Below are 9,744 nucleotides of genomic sequence, written 5' to 3' on the forward strand. Positions count from 1 at the left end.
ATGAAAAATGTTCTGCAAAGGAGTCAATTTACATAAAGTGCAGGCATTTAGTATGATTTATAGCCCTGCCTTAAAGGCAGTGGAGTGAAAAACATGCTGTTAAACCTCTGCATTTTCTTAGAGGAATAATTGGTGTTAAAGAAGAAACTTGTAAGAACATCACGAGTTTAGAGACTGGGAAGAAGCTTCAGGTGGACATATGTTATTGCACAGTAATATGGGGAGCTACAAGGACACGTTTTCCCCAGTATCATTATGGGGAACAGGAGAAAAGCACCTTGCAGGAACCAGAGTCAGATCCCACAAGACCCTGACGAGGACAGACTTTCCTCCCAGTGTTCTAATGTATGGTGATATACTCTCCATCTTAAACAGTAAACTAGCAGCCACTTGCCCTGCTGAATCTCCCCAAGTTGCCTGCCTGCCTGGGCTGTAGATCATGTGTCATATTTTGCTTGGTAACTTCCACACCAAAACCAATCTGGATGTAAAAAATGTTTCTTCATTTCTTTCTGCTCCTGCTGCCAGCTGGACTTGCTTCCTGAGACTGCCCAGGTCTCAGGTATTAGTGGATGTGGAAAACATACAGCCCAGCAAAGGGATAGGGTATGACCTCTCTTGGGACAGCTGCCCCTCCGTTTTTGCAGCTTCAAGCAGTTGCAGAACGACAGCCTCATTCCCTGCAGAGATCCCAGCTGGGAAGAGAGCTAAATCAGTGATAGGCACAAGGCCTGAGATTGCATCAGGCTTCAACAGTAAAACAACTTTCTTATGCCATTTAAATTACACCCAGGAAAAGAGGAGGGAAGTGCAGATAACTTAGAAGAGCATCCTTTACACCAGTGTGACAGGGCTGCCCGAAGTTCGTGATAGGAGAAGCCTGACACAGAGGCTCTGGCAGAGAGTTCCGTGCAGGTGAGTTCCCAGCTCTGGGGGCTGATCACTGCCTGGGAGCTCCGAGGCTACACATGGCATGAGCACTTGCTGCTTGGTGCCTTTAGGCTGAGCCTAAAGTCATAGCTCAGCTTTGCTGCTGAGATCCAGGGCAGTTTTATTTCCAGGCCACCTCTGGCCTCATTTTGCTCTTGAAAAGTGACTGCTTTTCCCACAAAGATGTTGCCACAGCACTCTGTGCTTGCTCTCCATGCTGATCCCTCAGCCCTTCTCCTGTTCTACAGGTCCTGATGCCAGCCAGAGTTAACTCCGTGTGAATGGCACAGGGATATTCCTGGGAGTTCTGCATAGCCTGTGAAATGCAATCCTTTCTGAGAAAAACTGCTTTGCTACTCACCTTCCAACTGAGATGGAATTTGTGCCATGCCTATTTTGTTTTGAACCAAAAGAAGTGATCAGATTTTGATTTGCCCATGGATAACATTTAGTGCAGGCTTTCAAAGGAAAGCCTTTTTGCTTTGTTCTGCAGGACATTGAGCACTCCCAAATTTTTAACAGCCTGGTGTAGTAGGAGTTGTCCCTGCCCATGGCAGGGGGGTTGAAACTCGATGATTCTGTAAGATTCTTTCCAACCCAAACCATTCTATGATACTATGATCCACTAATCTAAATGATAAAACATAATTCCCCACATGATAATGTAATCGTCTTGATCATGTTCTGGTGATAATCATTGAGAAATTAGTAAAAGCTAGAGCTAAGCATTCTTCTTTTCAAACTCAGTGTTCTATTTACTTCCTTGAAAATGTGGAGATTGAGTTTCCTCAACTGAGTGCAAAGTAATTTCTACCAAATAAGTACTTAGGGAACAAACTTGTTCATGTATTTTTGAGGGGTGTAAAAAATGAATGAAAACATTTTTGTGAAAATTGCCACAGATAGCATTTTATTGTTTATCTTTGAAAAAAACCAAAACAGAACAACATTAAGCTAAGGTTAGCAGGTTGATAGTGCATGTAAAATCAATACCAGATAACTTAATTGTCAACTAATCTCAATTCACACATTCCTAAGGATAAGTGTATTATAGAGTCTGCTGGGATTTTTATCCTGTTTCATTAATGAAAAAGGAAAGATTCTTTCCAAGATTACCCAGGCTGTTCATTTTATAGATTGTCCTTCAAAAAACACTGTTCTGTAAAGGGAAGAAACAGGAATCTGATACAAATCTAATACAGAAGGTAGTCAGTAATTCATAATTTGAGCTCCATTCATAAATGTATTAGCTTTATAAAGGTAGAAAAATATTTACCCTCTCACACACAATCTAAGTCATTATCCCTGATTGGTACTGTAGTCAGGACATTTGTCTTTTGAGCATTATTTAAACAATTTAAACTCATTAGGGACCGCAATACCATTACTTACAGGGAGCAACATCTTACATAAAGAGCAGTCTCACCAGTCTCACCTATGGAGTAAGACCAAAATCACTACAGATTGTACAGCAAGGTCCTGAGTGTGTGGTAGCCATAGCAGAAAGAACAGGAAAATGTCATGGTATGATTATGTCAGCATGAAAGGTCTTATTGTTCCCAGTCGAATATTCCTGAACATGTTCCTCTAACACACTTGCTGTGGGATTTTCAGGCTATTTTAGAGTATTTATGACTCAGTTATGAATCTTCATAAAAACAGATCATTGTCAGCATGGGCTCAAGTGAATTCAGCATTTCCACGGAGAAATAAGTAGCCAATAAGAAGCATACTTCTCATGTCACGTGTATTCAAATACTGTCTCGCATCAGTCAGATCCAAACACTTTAAAGCTTGCCTTGACTATGGCTGCACTTGTAAATAGGAGCAGAAGCACTCAACAAGCCGAAAAGGAGTCACTGAAACAGGGGATGCCACAGGACACAAAGCTTGGCAGATACTCATGATGGAGCATGACAACATGAAAGCCTTGACTGAATGTAGATTGTGTTTAGGGTTGTTCATTTGTGGTTCTTTTTAAGGAGAAAAATCTTTTCTTCCAGAGTGGTTAAGATTCTTATTTATTACTTCATTCTGTCCACTGTATAACAGCACTTCACTACTATTTCTTTCTTTGAATCACAGAATCACAGGATCAATCATGTTGGAAAAGACCTCTGAAATCACTGAGTCCAACCCACAACCCAATACCTGCCAACTAGACCAGGGCACTGAATGTCACATCCAATCTTTCCTTAAACACCACCATGACAGTGACTCCACCACCTCCCTGGGCAGCCCATTTCAATATCTAATCACCCTTTCTGTGAAAAACCTCTCCATAATGCCCAACCTAAACCTCCCCTGGCAGAGTTTAAGATTATGATATCTTCTTGTCCTGTCATGGGTTGACTGGGAAAAGAGGCTGATCCCTGTCTGACCACAAACTTCTTTCAGGCAGTTGTAGAGAGTGATAACGTCAGCCCCTCAGACAATACACTTTGGTGCTCTGAGAGAATATTTCTGCCAAAGGGAACACCCCAAAGCTTGGCAATTGTCTTGCAGAAAATGAGTTCGATTTCAGCTGTGTCTCAGTTCCTCCTCACTGTCTGCTTCTCTCTTCAATGAAAGAAAAGTGAGTTGCTGCATACTTCATAGGGCTCTGCTCCAACAGCCATGAATTTGCTGGATGATTACATTGATAAAGAGATGCTTATCTGTCTGAGGCCAGTGTTCCTATAAATTGTTAGTAGATAACAGCAATCCCATGATTAAGCATTTCTCTTCCTTTGTCTGATAAGAATTGCATTTGTAAGAGAAGGCACTTAATTTTCAGGACATAAACCTTTAGAAACCAGATGTTTACATCTTTCCATTTGCCTTAGGCTGTGATGCCTAATCCTACGAGGAAGACAGAAACCAAAACCAAAATCAAAAACAATGTAAAGGAATACATAACATATCTTGCATCTATCCCCATGCCCCATAATGCTGTGATGGGGCCCATAGTATTAATCTAAAAATCTGAAATCCTTTCTGCTATTTCTAATAAATTATGAACTTGGGGAAGATAAGGAGAGAAGTAGTTTTTTTGAATCCTGGTATCTATTACAGAAAAGGTGGTCTGTCTTTATCCCTGACAGGCATTTGCAGGGAGTTTGCCAGTTTGCCAATTTCTCTTGATTATGGCCGTTTGGGTCAGCTCCAGTGAAAATGTCAATTATTCTATTGAACTAAGTACAGGAAGGAAAAGATGGATGGGTTGGCTGGAGTAATGACCACTGCATTCGAGGAACGTGCAGAGCCAAAGGCATTACAAGGAGTGAAAGGCTCAAGGAGATGAGAAGCCAGGGTGAGAAAGGTAAGGAGGGCTCTGTGTGTGCTTTGTGCCCCCATTCTGGGAGTGAAGTGGGAGTCCTGCCCCACTAGAACATGCTTACCTTCCCCATCTTCCCACTTGTTCACTCCTTCAGTGTGCAGTGGATGAACAGCACAAAATACAGAAGCTGGCAGTGTGCCCTGGTGGCCAAGAAGGCAAATGGAATCCCGATGTGCATATGGAAGAGCATTGCTAGCAGGTCCAGGGAGGTGATCCTGCCCCACTACGCAGCCCTGATGAGGCCACATCTGGACTGCTGTGCCCAGTTCTGGGCTCCTCAGTACAAGAGAGACTTGGAGATCCTGGAGTGGGTTCAGCGAAGGGCAAAAAAAGATGAATAAGCGATCTGAGCATCTCTCTTATGAGGAAAGGCTGGCGAAACTGTGCCTGCTCAGCCTCGAGGAGAAATGACTAAAAGGGGACCTCACCAATATTTATGAAGGGAGGGTGCCAGAGGATGGAGACAGGCTCTTCTCTGTGGTGCTGAGCAATAGGAAAAGACAAAAAGTAAGTCTTTGAACTTCACTAACAAATTGATAGGTGATTTCTCAGAGTGGAAAACTTTTGCTCATAGCTTTTTATTGGCTAGTGGCTTAGTTTATCCTCATGAAACACTGAATGAGCACTCTTAATAACAATTCTAAGTGAAAGAACAGCTTGGGTGGTGAGGTGAAGTGCCTCCACCTGCTGTGTTAGCCCAGACACAAAGAGTACTTGGACTTGCCTTTATATACACAGAGCTTACTGTCAAAAAAGGTATTTTCATTTATCAGCTCCCTCACACAGTTTTCATAGTAACATTTTCTAGCTCTTCTGGTTCTTTGGTTTCAATTTAGAGCTATTCAGATGGGACATGTAGGGTGCCTTCCTGCGTGCAAATATCTTGATACTTTTTAGTCATCAGTTAAGTTAAAGTTTTTAGTCAGGAAAATGGTTGTGGTTAGACATTGGCCACGAGTGTTCCCAGTGCAGCCTATTGGCATTAATGGAAAACCTCCTATTTGACTACCGAGGTCTGGAAAAGAACCACAAAATCTGTACCAAGTTTTCAGATGTGGCTGAAAGCTATACAGCAGTTGGTTTGAGTCTGCCTCAAAATTGTTTTAGATACTGTTGAGGACATGGTTTCTTTTTACCTTCATCATATTTAACATGCCTGAAATGGTCCATTTGCATTGTACATTACAGAGAGCAGCCTGAACTGTTACTGCTGTTAAATGTCTTATCAGTGCTGCTGGGTTTTTTTCATCTAAGGGATAGAATGGTTTTCAGATTTGAATGGCAAAGCATTTAATGATTTCTACTCTTTCTTCCCAAGCATTTTAAATATTAATATGATATCTGTGTTTTGGCATACCTGAAAGAGCAGACTAGATTAGGCACAAAAGTTTAATCTCACAGAAGGTGGGTGAAGGACAGTCTTGTTTCCAGACACTGCTCAAAGTTCCTGGAAACGATTTTCAGTGTGACAGCATAATTGCTGTGTTGCAGATAATTGTTGATAATTCAGAGTCCTCTGATGACTTTCATCTGTGTCCAATACCCCACCAGCATAGCTGTTCTTCTGAGGCTAGCTAATCTCCTTCATTTTACTGACAGAATCTTTGCAAAGTAAGTGCCTGCTGAAAATCTTTCCTGTCAGATTTGCAAGGTAGAAGCTGAGGACCTCAACGTTCTTCATGTAGTCCAGAATGTGTTCATATTGCCTAAGGTTTAAACTTCTTTGCTGAATAGAACTGAATAATTTAGTTTCAGATGCAAAGTTACTGACAGCTGGAACAGTCCTTTTGCCTTTTTAGTGGTGCATATAGCATCCAAATTAACAATACAAGCACACCAGAAGAATGCTAATACATAGATTGCAGAGTGGATGAAAAGCACCCCAAAGTTAAAAAAAGGTACATGTCCAATGTACATGTGTCCCAAGTAAAGGGATCAAAGCAAAGTGTCACAACTACAGCTCCAGTTGAATGACTGCAGAGTCATTCCTTGGTTGAGAATCCTCAAAGCATTTGTCAGATGCTTCGTCTTTTCCATATTCACATTTTCACTGAACTTCCAGGATGATACATTCACTTCATACTTGAATTCTCTTCTCTTCTAACAGTACAGTCTGACAGATAATAGGATTAGTTCCATTAAATGCAGAAAAAGCAATAGTTATACTTGTGTTGTTTTAGAAGTCCCTTATTTGGGATTTCTATGAATAGGATGTTTGCTGAAGCACAGTGATATGCTAAAAAAATTATTCAAAAAGTAATTTATTTTTCACACACTTGTCTGTCTGCCCAGAAAACCAATAATTTGTTTATTCAGTTAAATAAGATAGGACACTGACTTGCCAAGACATAAAAATGAGTTCTGAGAGCTGTCAATACATTCATGAATACAGATAGTATTCTACACTGACTTTGATTTAATTTTAGCTGAGGGCTTATGCATCTTTCTGAAAGATTTTTTCCCTATGGTATTAATGGTGAGAACCATCAGGGCTGTAAACTCCAGGGTTCTTCCAGCTCTCTCATTTCATATGGATAACATCCATCGTGAGAAAAAGAGCTGTATTTTATAAGAATGACATAACTGAATTGAGGTCCTAATAAATCATATCCATTGGCACATTCTCTACAAACCTTTGGCAGTCTGATTTCTGAAGTTTAAGAACATGTTTATGAATGTACTCTCCATAGATGGAGTGGGAATTGCACACTGTGCCTTTCTTCTTTACGTAGGATGGACAGCTTTCTTCTCCTGGTTCAGGGCTGACTTTTCCAGCGTGCTCATAGTTCTGCATCTCTATTTTGTCTCTCTCTACAGTTGCTATAAATGCAGAATTGAATTTGCTGAATGCTGTTATGTGTCTTTTTCTGGTAAATCAAGACAACAAATCACTGAGTTCAGGGAAGTTATGCCATTAGAAAAGCAGTGTGATATCAGAATTGACTGTCTGTCTCACTGCAAGCAAAGCAATCCTACAAAACAGACTAAGCTTTACCTATTTCACACTTTCAGGCTTCCTTCTGATGCACTATTTTTCTGGGGATAAAAGTCCAGTTATTTCAACATTGCAAAGCCTTTTATCCCTCTGTCTTCATTGCAGCTAATGTAATTGCTTGTTGCAAATGATTGATTTTTCCTTTTTTTCCTTCATTAGTTTATCATTTGTTAGATGCTCAGAGAATTCTGAACACCCACCTACCTGTATATTTCCAGAAGCTGTCTATATGAAGCACTGTCCTATTTTGTAACCTTTATTAAACCCTAAGTTTATGAAAGCTTTCATGGAGTCAAAGCACATATGTATCATCTGACTATCCTTATTTACAGCCTCGCTGACTCCTAACTTAAGTAACATTAGGTTGGAAGACAATGGCTTCCTCCTATCAATGTTGAGCTGGTTTTCCCCCTACTCTTTGTATTTCTTCACAGTCCTATTGATTTTATGTTTTAATATGCTGTCTTCTTCAGACATCAGAAGCAATGTGTCTGCCCTGCAGCACCCTAGCTCTCTCTCCACACTTTTTGGACATCAGTGTAACATTTGCATCACCTTTCCTTCTACTACCATTTGTCAGAGGAAAGTCATCACTTGGCACAAACCCCAGCACTACAAAATTCACAGGAGGTGTTTTAAGAAACAGAACTACACTGGTAGATGGCTTTGCTTTCCAGAAAACTCAATCCTTCCCTTGCAGACATTGGCTGGAGTTAAGCAATAAGGATCCAGTCAGATGCTCTGTGGACATGGCAAAGCCACTAAAACAAATCCCGCAAATGAGTATTGGGGACAGCACACGAAACTAAAACCAGAGCTAAATTAAACTGAGACAAGAGCAGAACCTCTGCCCAACTTCAGCCTGTTGCTCTCCCTGCTGTAGGAAGACCCTCCGAATCTGTCACTATCTGTCACTATCTGTCACTATCTCTCACTATCTGTCACTGTCACTTGCTGGCTTCTCGTGCCTGCGGAGGCTTGAGCGCAGCAGAGAGGAGTCCTGGGCCGGCTCTCGGTGCCTGCGGTCGGTGCTGTCGGTGTCGGTGCCTGCGACCCGCTGTGTTAGTGCCCGCTGGGGTGGCAGGGCCCCTCACGGTCCCTCACTGCCGATCCATGGCCCCTCACTGCTCCTCACGGCCCCTCATGGTCCCGCCACGGCCCCTCAGGATCCTTCAAGACTCCTCCACGGCCCCTCCCGGCCCGTCACAGCCTCCACAGTCCCTCCCAGCCTAGCATGGTCTCTCCAGGGCCCCTCACAGCCCTTCACGGACCCTCCATGGTCCCTCACTGCCCCTCCACGGCCCCTCACGGCCGCCTCCCCGCCCGGCAGCGCCGCTGGCTCAGCGCCGCCCTCTGGCGGCCGCGCCCCGCAGCGCCCGGGAGAGCGGGGGCTCGGGAGAGCGGGGGGCTCGGGGGGCTCGGGGGGCTCAGAGGGCTCGGGGGGCTCGGGGGGCTCGGGGAGCTCGGGGGCTCGGGGGGCTCGGGGGGCTCGGGGGCTCGGGGGGCTCAGAGGGCTCGGGGGGCTCCGGGGGCTCCGGGGGCTCGGGGGCTCGGGGAGCTCGGGGAGCTCGGGGAGCTCGGGGGGCTCGGGGAGCTCGGGGGGCTCGGGGAACTCAGGAGGCTCGGCGGACTCAGCCCCGGGAAGGGGCGGCGGGGGCGCATCCCACCGGCCCCAAAAAAGCACAGAAGACTTGCTCGAGCAGTACCGCCCTCGGAGCTTCTGTCAGGGTCCGGAGAGTCCCCCTGCCCCGCGAGAAGCCGCTGGAGCACAGTGCGGGGACGCGCCGCGGGGCGCAAGGCTGATGGAGAGATCCGAGCACGGCTTGAACCAGAGCATCACCGGAGGCTCCTGCTTGTCACAACTACGGCCGCTCCCCCTTGGAACTTAAAAGGGAATTCACTGCCGTAAATACTTGAGATTTGCTCTCTTTCTCCTGTGAGGGAAGATAATACAAAACAAATCAGATACCAGATGTAGACAGAAACGATTTGTTTAGACTTATCATTACTGCATGACTCTATATTGCATGATTTTCTTCTTGAAATATCCCTGAAGTACAATAAAAAGATGGGAAATAGTAATATTACCTTTCTGTGTTTCTCCAGCACATTTCTTGGTGAGTTATGCCAGGAAGCTTTGGAACCGTTTGTTTAGAAAAAAAGCTTTAACAGCCTTGTTGATGATGGGTTTCAATATATTTTTCTTCTCTAAAATATGTATTTGACACTGAGTTGTTTCATTTGTTCCAATCTCCGAGAATAAAATTCTTATTATTAATAATAACAATATTTCCATTTTTGTGTTTTTCTCTTGGGTAGGGAGCTGTACTTCCCCATGACAATCAAGATGGGAAAAAAAAGTGCATCTTACCTTATACAGGGAAAAGAACAGCATGCATTCAGCAATAATTTATTCTACCAGCTGCTTGTCAGTGACAACACTGAAAGAAAAAAATGTTCCTACCCCAGGAGCCCAAGGAGGATGCTGGGATCATGCAGG

The 9,744-nt window shown here is 43.7% G+C and overlaps 1 long non-coding RNA gene across 1 annotated transcript; it reads right to left on the minus strand.

Moving 5' to 3' along the window:
* Nucleotides 1-1,833: 1,833 nt before the first annotated feature.
* On the minus strand, nt 1,834-8,280 carry LOC148224934 (uncharacterized). The gene is made up of 3 exons (XR_015801768.1): nt 4,678-8,280; nt 4,311-4,551; nt 1,834-3,771 (listed from the first exon to the last, which is right to left on the minus strand). It is a non-coding gene; the product is annotated as an uncharacterized LOC148224934 (long non-coding RNA).
* Between the last annotated feature and the right edge of the window lie 1,464 nt (nt 8,281-9,744).

Source organism: Sturnus vulgaris, chromosome 2 (assembly GCF_052056855.1).
Source record: "Sturnus vulgaris isolate bStuVul1 chromosome 2, bStuVul1.hap1, whole genome shotgun sequence".
NCBI lineage: Eukaryota > Metazoa > Chordata > Aves > Passeriformes > Sturnidae > Sturnus > Sturnus vulgaris.